Below are 12,184 nucleotides of genomic sequence, written 5' to 3' on the forward strand. Positions count from 1 at the left end.
GGTAACAAATGGAGTTATAGTGAAGGAAGCAACATCAATGACAACATAATATAACATGGATATAAGATACTAGATACTGTTCCCCAAATACACAGGTCAAGTTCTTACCTAAAAGATTCCCTTTTGGTTTATTAGCTCTAGCAATTACCAAGTTGTAGGGGAAAATGTACCTTTTCTCTGGGAGTGTCCTTCAACAGGTTTCCCCTATCTAGAATCTAAATTATCATAACTCTAAGATTCCCAGAGAGAAAAAAAACCACCTAAATTTCTTATAATAGACAATAAGCTTCAGGAATGCAACGCTGCCCATAATGATGACAATATTTAACTTTGTGCAAATACCCTAGCTACTTACTACCTCTGGTCTTTCCATATCAGAATAAGTCTTTATCTTTCAGTAAAAGTAACAGCTTTAGCAAAGGGCCACTCCTAGAACCAAAAGACAGGCAACCCTACAGGGAAATTCTACTCTCCTTTCTCTAAAGGCAAAAAAAAAACACAAACTGTTCATAATTTTTAAAATTGTAGTCTCTCATAGATTTGACTGTTCTAACTATCCTTCTTAAACACTTTCATAGGCCATTGAGAATTAATGTAACTAGAGAGTGTTGCTGTTGAATGTTGGTTTAGAGTTAGATTTTATCTCACCCATTCATAATTATGGCCGTACCATTTTTGAAATGGTTGATGTTCATTCTGATTGGCCAATTGTTTATTTTGATCTGCCAGGCCTGTGCCATACCAGTTGTTATAAACTTTGAATAGTGCCTGGCCTTAGAGATCATTTGGTTCAGAGTCTGGAAATATATGCCATATTAGCTCTTACTCCTGGGCCCATGAGTGACACTCTCATCTACTTATTTATCTCCTCTAGGTTCTATGAATTGAATGTTTGTGTCTACCCCTGCCCCCCAAATTCATATGTTGAATTCTAGCCCCAAAGATGACAGTATTAGGAGGTGAGACATTTGGGAGATGATTAGATCATGACAGTGAAGTGCTCATGAATGGGATTAAAGACCTCATAAAAGAGGTCCAAGAAAGTTTCCTTGTCCCTTTTGCCATGTGATGCTATAGCAGTAAGATGGCTATCAATGAAATAGCGGGCTCTCATCAGACATCAAAGCTACTAGTGCCATGGTCTTGGCCTTCTGGTCTCCAGAACTGTGATAAATAAATTTCTGTTGTTTATAAGCCACTCAGCTTATGGTATTTTTGTTTTAGCAGCCAAAATGGACTACGACACTGTGTCTGGATGTGGCTGCATGGCCCCTGTCATCACAGCTTTCCAGGAAGTCCTTATGAAAGGATTACCTTTGGCATGCAGGGGGATATCTATTTGCTCTTCCAGATCTAGTTGAAACCTTTCATCCTTCAGATGAGGCTTTACTCAGTAGAGGGAAAAATTGGCTTTTCTGACATGTAGCTGGTGACAAATATAACCATACTGTCTGTCACAAAGTAGGCACACTAAATGCTTGCTTTCCTATTTAAAACTCATACTGTTATGATATTTCTGTTACATAAACCTGTGTTTTGTAGGATCAAGTTTATTAACTCATTCTTTCTCTGATTGCTTTGAAAAGGGAGAGTGCTTATATATATAAAGGTGAAAGTCTTACATATTCAATCATTTCTTGCTTTCTGGCCTGTTCCACTGAGATTTCTCTCTTCATTCTGTCCCAAGTCTCTCTGGAGCCTGTCAAGTGAGCTAACTTGTATAAAGTAGGTTGGTGAATGTTCTCTGTGAATAAACTGAGTCTGTACAAAGTACGGCATTTACTCATAGGGTGAGAATCCATCTGCCAGAATTTCTGTACTGCTTAATATGTCTTATGTGTCCAAATTTGTGAACACCAGTACATAAATCATTGTTCAGAAATGCTTTTTCCATTATCTATTCCAAGAAATTGTTTTCCAATTCTCAAAATTAATGAAAAAGACTTTTCAAATAGAAGACCTGAAAACCTAACTTTCATTTTGCTCATTGGCACCTTAACTGGCCGATGAAGGTTCATGAATGCCACCGTTTCCATGGGATAAGTATTGCTCAGTATAAGTCTTATTGTTCCCACTCATTCTGTAGAATTGCACAAATACTGTGATGTTCAGATCACAAAGTAGAGATGTAATGACCTGTGTGCAAAGTTCAAGGTCAAGAAAACCTGTAAAGGTTTTTGTATAAACTGGTTCTAAGGTAACTGCCATATTTTGAGCTAACTTATTTAACTGGATAGTGGGTTCTAGCCTGTTTGCTGACAAACACATTCAGTCCTATTCTGTCTATATTGAATATCAGAAGAGAGTATGCATTCTCTTGTTAGCGAATTTCTGAAGACCGCTTGAAATCATGTAATGATCAAAGAACTATGTTCCACAACCTGAGTTCCCCCAAAACCTTCACTTAGGAACTGTATGACAACTCCCATGGCTCAGGAACAGTATTTCAGCCAGAAAATAAAACAGATAGGTGATACCAGCAACAGATTAAGGTCAGTTGAAGCATGAAGGAGTAAATGAATGCTTTGAACTTTGAGAGTCCTACAATGGCAACCCAGTGCCTGAGAGCTGCTGATCAATTAAATGCATCAGTATGTCTTACAGTAATAATGGCTCTGAAGTGGTTCTAGTCCTGGCTTTTAAAAAGTGCCAAGGTTAAAACAAAAAAATAAAAAGTGCCGAAGTTATCATTTTATTTGGTGCCTCAACTATTTTGGCACAAACCAACCATCCTTTCCACCCTAGTAGACAACACTTTTATTTTTGTAGTTCTTATCCTTTACCTCTGTAGATAAGGAGTTTTTTTGCCCCACACTGGTTGCCTTCAAGATTTTCTCTTCGTCTTTGGTTTTTGGCTGTTTATCTAAGTATAGATATGTTTGTTCACATGTGTTTGGGGTTTATCCTGCCAGGTGTTCTCGGAGTTTTCTTGGATATGTTGTTTGGTATCTCTCAGTAGTTTTGAAAATTTTTGGCCATTATTTCTTCAAATAGTTTTTCTTCTGCTCCGTTCTCTCTTTCTTTCTCTGCTGGTGTCTCACTTATGCATATGTTACATCATTTGATATTGCTCCACAGTTCTTGGATGTTCTATTCTGGTGTTTTGTTTGTTTGTTTTCCATTCTTTTGGCATTTCAGTTTAGGTGATTTCTATTGACCTATTTTCAAGTTCACTGATTCTTTCCTCAGCTGCATTGCATATACTGATGAGCCCACTAAAGGCATTTATTTGTTCCTCTCTTAGATTTCTGGAATTTCCTTTCAATTCTTTCTTATAGTTTCCCTGTCTCTGCTGATCTTGCATGTTGTCTACTTCTTCCATTAGAACTTTTAACATAAAAACATATTAATCATAGTTATTTTAAATCTCTGACAATTCCAACATCTGTATCATATCTGAGTCTGGTTCTGATGATTGCTTTATCTCTTCAGAATGGGTTTTTTGCATGTCTTGTAATTTTTTGTTGATAGCTGCACATATCATATAGAAAAATAGATAAAGAGGTAAACAGACTTGCAGTGTGAGGATTTATGTCAAGCTGACCAGGATTTGGGCTGTGTTTGATGTTTGTTGTATCCATGGATGCCAAATTTCTCTAGTGGTCTCATTTTGTCTCCCTTCCTGGCTTTGGGGCATTTCTTTGTGCTGTTCCTGAGAGTGAATTTATGTCCTGCAGTTCTCTCAGCTATAGTCTAATGCTCTTGTTACTAGTGGCTTATCATAGTGGGTGTGTGTTGGCAGGGGGATTCTCTAATCTGATCAAGTGGAGTGCACAGTGGACTCTCAGGAGTGTGGCCTCTGTGAGCGTTTCTGTCCCTCTTCGAAGGACAGAGATATTTTTCCTTTTGCCCTTAATCTCTTCCGGGGATATTCTCCATTCTTCCCAATTTTCCCTTTTCCCGGCTTTTCCCTGAAATATTATAAATTTATTTTCCTGGGTGACTTAGAGTAGAATAGAATTCCCCAACTTAAGCTGGGATTTCACTGTTAACCTCTGAAAATGTCCTCCCTGGAGATTAAGCCTAAGGAAGAAGGGTCTTAGGGAATTTCACCATGACTGCTCTTGCTCTCCTTCTGCCATAACATCAAGGGGAACTTTCTCTGGATTCTCCTTGATTGACCCCATGAGAGCCCTGTGGGGTTCCTGGAATAGAAGGCTACCTATATGTATGAAGCTTCTTACTCATGCTGTCCTACACTCAACTTCCAGGAACAAATCTAAATTTCTAATTTAGGGGTGCCTGGGTGGCTCAGGTTGGTTAAGTGTCCAACTTCTACTCAGGTCATGATCTCGCGGTTCTTGAGTTCAAGCCCTGTGTTGGGCTCTGTGCTGATAGCTCGGAGCCTGGAGCCTACTTCAGATTCTGTGTCTCTCTCTTTCTCTCTTTGCTCCTCTATTTCTCACACACACACACACACACACACACACACACACACACACACACACACACACACTCTCTCTCTCTCTCTCTCTCTCTCTTAAAAAAACAGTAATTTTTTTTAAAATTTCTAGTTGAGTGTTTCAGAAGCATCTGCTTCAGGTAAGCAAATGTTCAGGACCTCTGTCTCCCTGGAGGTACCTCTTCAAATTTTGGGAGGCAGTTTGCTCTGTGACTGTAGTTCTCTCATGGGTCAAAGAAAAGCCATTAGTTTTTAATTTTGTACTTTTTCTTGTTATAAAGATGGGAATGATGACTTCTAAGCTCATTCTGTATCTGAACTTAAGCTGTAAGTCCCCATATTTATTATTAATTCTTTTTGTTTCTTTTCCTCTAATTTTAGTGATTCCATTGGGTCTAGCAACAGGTAACAAGAAACCCAAAGATAATAGAGGCTTAGATGAAATAGAAGTTTATTTCTGTTTTAGTAAAAGGTCATCGGGGGTAGTTCTGGTGTCTATGGGTTGGGGACTCAGACTCCTCCTACTTTGTTTCTTCACTAATCTTAGCAAATGGAAACTATGCTAACCTTCAGCCATCACACCTACATTCAAACTAGCAGGAAGAAAAAAGAGGTAAAAGAAAGTACTCTTTTTATGAACACCTCCTGGAAGCATGTGACATGATTGCTTACATCCCATTGGCTAGAACTTATTCACATGGCCATACCTGGCTACAAAGGAGCTTGGAAATGTAGTCTTTATTCTCAGTGGCTTCTGTGCCCAGCTGAAAACTAGGAGTTTTCTGAGTAAGAAAGAAGGGGAGGATGGATTTTGGAAGACAGTAGTTTGAATGGATGTTTGTGTATCCGTGTGTGTGTGTGTGTGTGTGTGTGTGTGTGTGTGTGTGTAGCGTAGCATAGCGTAAGTATGTTAACTTTGGAACAAACTTTGATCTTGGGCATATTTCCAGTAACTGAATTCCCAAATGGCTTTCCTACCCCCAACACTTGACCAAGTGTCTCTATGCATTGCTGCCTTTGGAGAATAAAGGGGCTAGATTTTCATATCTGAGACACAGTGTTTCTGATAAATGGTGTGCAGCAGTTTATCAGGTAAGCCTAAAAGAAACGTTCTGTTAACAAATGAAGGTAAACAACAGGGCAAAGCAAGTGGTGTATGAATTAGAAAGTATAACGCTATGAATAAGGTTATTAGTTCTGGGGAACTCAGCCTGTTGGTTGCCTCTACACCAACTTTTCTTAGAATCATTCAAATCAGATGACCAGTAGGAAGTTAACTGAGGATTTACTGTGTTCTTAGTTAAGGGCTGAATATAAATAAGAAATAAAAGGCATGGTCCCTTTCCTCAAGGAACAAAGACTAACAGATGAAATGGTTTGATGCAATAAATCGCATTTATCTATGTGTGCAGATAATAACTGGTATAGTAGTTGTGAAAATGGGGCAACTGGTTGCAGGCAGGACAGTTGGGAATGTGTGACTTGTCCCAGTCCGGGACTGGCAAAGATCTGTAATGTTAGAATAAAGACACTCTCACTCCCTACCAAACAGGATATAAAACAAAACATTATACAAGGCATAGAATAGTTTTATGAAATGCAAAATAACACATAAATATGAAGAGATTGTCATTCTTATCTAAAAGCCACAAAGGCCATTGCTTGCTTCACATTTGTTCTAAAGTCTAGAACTGACAAGGAGTTAACAAGCACTCCCTGCTCCCTGGCCACTTGGCAATTAATGGTGTGTCTAAAAATAGTTACTAATTATAATTAGGCTTTTATTCAGAAAAGAAAAATATCAAAGCAATCACTCACAGAAGGAAAATTATTATCTAAGTTTCCATTAAGTAATTTTTTTCCCCCCAAAGAATACTTAGAGTTGGGTTATGGGCTTCCTGCCTTGGTAGGCTCTACTTCTTTGAGTCACTTTGCTGTTTCTAACATCTCTAACTAATCATAGTCACAGAAATGACAGGTCCAAACTGGACAGCTGTTTCTTGAAAATAAAATGTCTAATGGCAAAAACTATTGCCCTTGCCAATGAAAAAGCAAAGGCATCTGTGCTTCTCAACTAAAAGGGGCTGTTTCTTGGTTTTTCGGTTCCTTTGTAGTTTCAGGCCACATTTAGATGAATCTGTTTTGTTAAAATACTGAATTTTCCAGTGAAATCAGTTAGGTATTAGCCTTTTGTCAGGCATAACAGAATCACAACATATTTAAAGATCCAAGATGCTTAGTACAACAGTAATGTAGTTTTATTCATTTTCCCTAAATTCTGAGGCAAACAAGATGCCACAGCCTGATTGTTTGGAACAATTTTGGAGCCAAAAAAAGATCCTTTGTTACTACTCATTTGTTTCCATAGTGAAGTCTGAGGTGTTTCAAGGCTTGTGGTAGTGCAAAGAAGCCCAGTTGGAGTAGTCAAAGACGAGGGTCAAGAACACACCCATAAGCAATCAAAAACTACATATGTAAAGAGCAATGTGATTTCAGTTTTTTAAAAGACAATTTAGGCTATTCCTTTTTTTTTTTTAATGTTTATTTATTTTTGAGAGAGAGAGACAGAATGCAAGCGGGGAAGGGCAGAGAGAGAGGGAGACACAGAATCTGAAGCAAAATCCAGGCTCTGAGCTGTCAGCAAAGAGCCCAGCACGGGGCTCGAACCCACGAATTGCGAGATCATGACCTGAGCTGAAGTCGGATGCTCAACCGACTGAGCCACCCAGGAGCCCCTAGGCTATTCTTTATCATTAAGTTGAGGAAACATAAATATATAAAGGTATTAGTAATAGTAATGATGATGATAATAATAATAATAATGACCTGGTTTTCCAATTAAGGGGGAAAATGTAATAATAAGAGAGAGATAAAGAGAAAACAAGGAAGAAAATGAGAGATAAAGAAAAATCATTAAAAAGAGCCATTAATGTGAGTCCAAAGAGACACTTTCATGGAGTAATTGCCCCAAGATGTGACTTTTAGAATATCTGTTGCTAAAGACTTTTATCACTCCATGTGTTTTTTTGTTACTATTGTTTTAATGATAGCAGTACTATTATCTTTTTTATATTTATCTCTTCTCAAAGAAGTACTTTGAGGTCCTGACTTGAACTGCCAACAATTCCTCATCCAAGCCTGCAGTTTTGAGTTCATTCTATCATACAGAGTGCTTCAAACTATGTGAAATGATACACAGGAGTTAGAGTAAAGGTGTTCTGGCTGTTAAAGAAATGTCTTTTTGTCCTTAAAGTCTCCAAACACATCAAGGAGACTAAAAAATAAGCAGAGAAAACTAAACAAAGAATATAGTGTTTTAGAGATAATGAGCCTTAATGTTATTCCAGCATAATACATTGATTCTACAGATGAAAAAAATCAGATCCCAAATGATTAAAATAACTTATTCAAGGATCATAAAGGGGAATGGTGGTATAGGACCCAGCTTGTGGCTCCTGTTTCTACTTTCCTGTTTCTCTACATAAAATAAAGCTATGGCATGCAGGTACCTCTGTAGAATTTTCCACTGCATTCCACATTCTACTCAAAAAGGCATCTTGAGTAACTAAGCCAGGTGCCTAGTAGATGAAACTAGCTTTTCCTAAAAACTCCATATTAAAGATATCAATAACATTTGGATACAGGTTCTCTTTAAATGGCTAGTGATAACTGGAATTTCTCCTCATTCCCTCCCATGCCAAAATAAAAGAATAGAATTTTTATTTTTGCTCAGGCCTTTCAAATTCTAAAGAATTGGATGAGGAAAATGAATGTGTCATTGGAATAAAACTACCAACTTCTCCTTTCCCTCTTCTCTGGGACCTGTAACAATAACTTACATCTGGGCCACCACTAGGACAAATGAGCAGTGACTGTCAAATAGCTAAGACTCACAGGTCAACCCTGGACTCATGCACATACTGTAGCCAAATACTTTTTGATCAGTTTGCAAACATTCTCTTATGTGAACACTCAGAACACATAAGTAAAAATATCATTTTTCAATGAGACCATTTTCAGTTAGTTGAGAAATAAGTTCCTAAATTTGATGCCTAACAGTTGTAGGACTCATAGCAAAACATTTCAACACTATGTAACTTAGTTTCCTCATCAGTAAGGTGGCTAGGGACTGACTTTACCTCACACAGATGTTGGGGCAATGAATGACAAATTTACCTCTCTGAACATCTCAGCCCAAATTAAGGTAACATGCTAAATATTATGACAAATTGGGGATGAGCCTTTTTTAGTTTATTAAGTTCTAATTCCATTAAGGCCATTTGAATTAAATGCTAAAGCTTCCCCTGAATTGAATCACATGTTGTCACTTTTGCATAACTGATACAATATTAGAAGGTGAATTTGTAAATATCCTTGTATACAGTCCCAAGTTTGCAAAGTCCCAAGTAGTTAGGAAATATAGTGTTGTAGATGGTATTAATAGTGTACAGGAGGGGCGCCTGGGTGGCTTGGTCGGTTAAGCGTCCGACTTTGGCTCAGGTCATGATCTCACAGTCTGTGAGTTTGAGCCCTGTGTCAGGCTCTGTGCTGACAGCTCAGAGCCTGGAGCCTGTTTCAGATTCTGTGTCTCCCTCTCTCTCTGCCCCTCCCCTGTTCATGCTCTGTCTCTCTCTGTTTCAAAAATAAATAAACGTTAAAAAATTTTTTTTAAAAAAAAGAAAAAAATAGTGTACGGGAATGTATAGAAAACAATTCCCCCTTTAAATTCACTAAATTATCTCATAAGAATACATTAGATTATCTATAAATCTTGGAAAGTCATGGCATCAAGTAAAACACTATATGAAATCACTTTATGATACTGTTAATCACTTTGAAATATATTTTGAAGAATGATGTACAGTATAGTAGGCAGGACATAGAATCCCACAATCAGAAAATCCTTATTTCTATTTTTTTCTTTCTTTTTTTTTTTTTTTTTTCAAAAACAGAAGTTAGAATTTTCCCATGGAAAGGGAAGTTACAAAGTACTTTCAACTTGCAGAGCTCTCAGGTCATGGAAAAGGAAAACCCTAAATTCTTAACTGTGAGCAACCCAAAAAATTTGACAGGAACCATTTCTGTCTAGCTCTCAACTAAAAGTATCCAAGTTGCTAATGGAGTGACATTTCTACTACACATATTGGACCTCTGGACCTTTGCATTGTTTAAATCTGTATTAGCAATTATTCTAACGAGCAAAAGAAGTTAAGAATTAGCAATTATAGAGGTTAGCTCAATCAATTTAGGCCAACTGGATAGTTCATTCAGTTCCCAAAGTAATTATCTGGTCTGATGGTCTAGATTTATTGACACGCATAAGCTAAAACTACACTTCCTTTTTTCTTTGGGAACATGATGTTGATAAATCCCATCTAAGTGAGAATGTGGGACTCATTAAAATGTAATTAAATTCACTTAATTTTTTTTTCTTTTTGGCATTCTTTAGGGTATAAGATGCAGATACCATGTGAAAAATTTGTATTTGCTTACATTATGAGGATTTAAACATTCAGTACACATGTCTAAAATGTAAAGTCGGATTTGATTGAATCCACTTGATATTGTAGCAAGTTGTATGTTCCACCAAAACATATTGGGAGAGTAAAAGCCAAAGATAAGATTAGTCTAGAGAGGAAAAGCTGAAAATTAGAAGCAACAGACTCTAAACAGATAGGAAGGGAAATATTTTCCTAACTGCCTTGCAATGTACAAATCTGTTTGTGTGCCATGGAAATAATGCTTCATGTTGTTATGAAAAGTGATGCTATTTCATTCTCTTCATTCCAAACCCCTCCTACTTTTAAATTGTAAGAAGTACAAAGGGACTAACAGTTATAAAAACAGATCGCTTGCTGAGTCAGTTACCTATTAATGGATAATCCCTTCGTTAACCAAAGATCAGAAAAGCTTTGACATGTCCGAATCTAGGGATTCTATGAAGTGTTTTTTTTAATGTTTATTTAATTTTGAGAGAAAGGAAGTGTGCACAAGCAGGGGAGGGGCAGAGAGAGGGAGACAGAGAATCTGAAGCTGGTTCTACACTAAGAGCACAGAGCCCATTGTGGGTTGATCATGACTTGAGCTGAAGTCTGCCACTTAACCGAGCCACCCAGGCACCCACCCCTAGGAATTGTATCAAGTTTTAACCAAGGCCTGTTTCCACTCAGCTGGGGATTGGATGGGGTTAGGGCTAGAAAAACTGGCAAAACAATGGTTTTATCCTTCCACTTTCCAGTGGTTCATTAGTAAATATTCTTGACTGCCTTGTACATCCCCCAACACAAATCATCTCCACCCGCTCCTCCTCGATCCAGGTCTTAGACAATGGCTGATTTTCTACAGAGTTCGACTTTGGTTCCTTTTTCTCTCATTGCTTGTCGTCTTTCTAAACTCCTTACTAGACATAGTGATACTGTCCTTTTCTCTTGCTATCTGTAATCACTTGGCCCATAATTGAAAAAAAAATCTGATAAAATATAAAGAGGTTACTAATTGAAACCATTTCATGTATTTGTCTCTTGGAAGCACTAGAAATCTTAATAATAGATACTAGTATGTAATGGATACATATATAGAGACACACACACAGATATGAAACTTTAGGTTTTGGCTGCATGGCTGAGGGAAGAGAATTTCTGGCAGCAGGAGGCTTTTCTCATTTCTGCAACACACAGGACTTAGGCCATCATCTCTAGAAGATTAGCTTCCTTTCCTCATCTAGCAGGGGTGAGCGGGACTATCTCCCCAGACTAAGGTTGTAAAGGGGTTCATTTCCCTTCTGAAGAAGGAGTAGGTTGGAAGGATGTCGATTGTTTTCTACAAGGAAGACAGTCTGACCAGCCCCTGAACAGTAGCTCTACCACTGCCTGGAAACGTTAGCAACCTGTTTATTTAAGAAAGTCACAGCAAGGGCTCCTATTTATAACAGTATCCTCTCCTTGCATAAGCCTTTCTCCCTACCATTTCCTGAGGTAAATCTGTTGTTGGATTCCAGAAAAAAAGAATAACTTGAGAAAAACTAAGATTTCTAGATAAGACTGGAAAAACTCAGTCTCATTCTCTGAGAAGAAATGCCTCTTTAGAGCAGAGAGAAGGAAGTTGGCCTGATCTGTAAAGCCTCCTGGCCCATAGGGAAGGACACACTGCCCTGACAGGGCCGGGTCAGCACCAGTCGTCTCCTCAGGCACCTTGCAGTCCAGGCCTCCTGAGGTTGCAGGTGGAAGCCTGTGGCTGACGACGTGACTCAGAAGTGGCAGCCAAAATTCCATGAATCTGTTCTCTCTGGCAGGTGGTCGAGGTATTGAAAGGGCTGGGCCTTGACAGCAGGAGAACCGGGGCCAAAACCTGAGGGAGTCTTAGCACGGAAAAGCTGACACTTGGCCTGGAATTCAAATTCCAGGCACATGTGGCAATGTGGTTGCTGTTTTACAAGAATGCTCAGGAAAAAGTCTCAGAAGCTGCCAGGCCTGGGTCATCTGCATCCTGCCCCAGATTGGCTGAGGGTCACGGGCAGGAGAGCGCTGGACGTCTTGCCCCAAAATGCCTAGTGCACTTGACTGATAAGATTCACATTCCCCTAGTCCCTCTGCTGCCCACCCCACCCATGGCCTGAGTTCCTTTAATGCAGGAGTTCATTATGTGCCACAAATCGATCCCCTTTTGCAGTTGGTGAAGTCCTTGGACTTCTTTTCAAAATAATGTTTTTAGGGGCACCTGGGTGGCTCAGTCGTCTAAGTGTCCACCTCTTGATTTCAGCTCAGGTTGTGATCTCACAGTTCT

The sequence above is a fragment of the Panthera leo genome, chromosome F2 (genome assembly GCF_018350215.1).
Source record: "Panthera leo isolate Ple1 chromosome F2, P.leo_Ple1_pat1.1, whole genome shotgun sequence".
Classification (NCBI taxonomy): Eukaryota; Metazoa; Chordata; class Mammalia; order Carnivora; family Felidae; genus Panthera; species Panthera leo.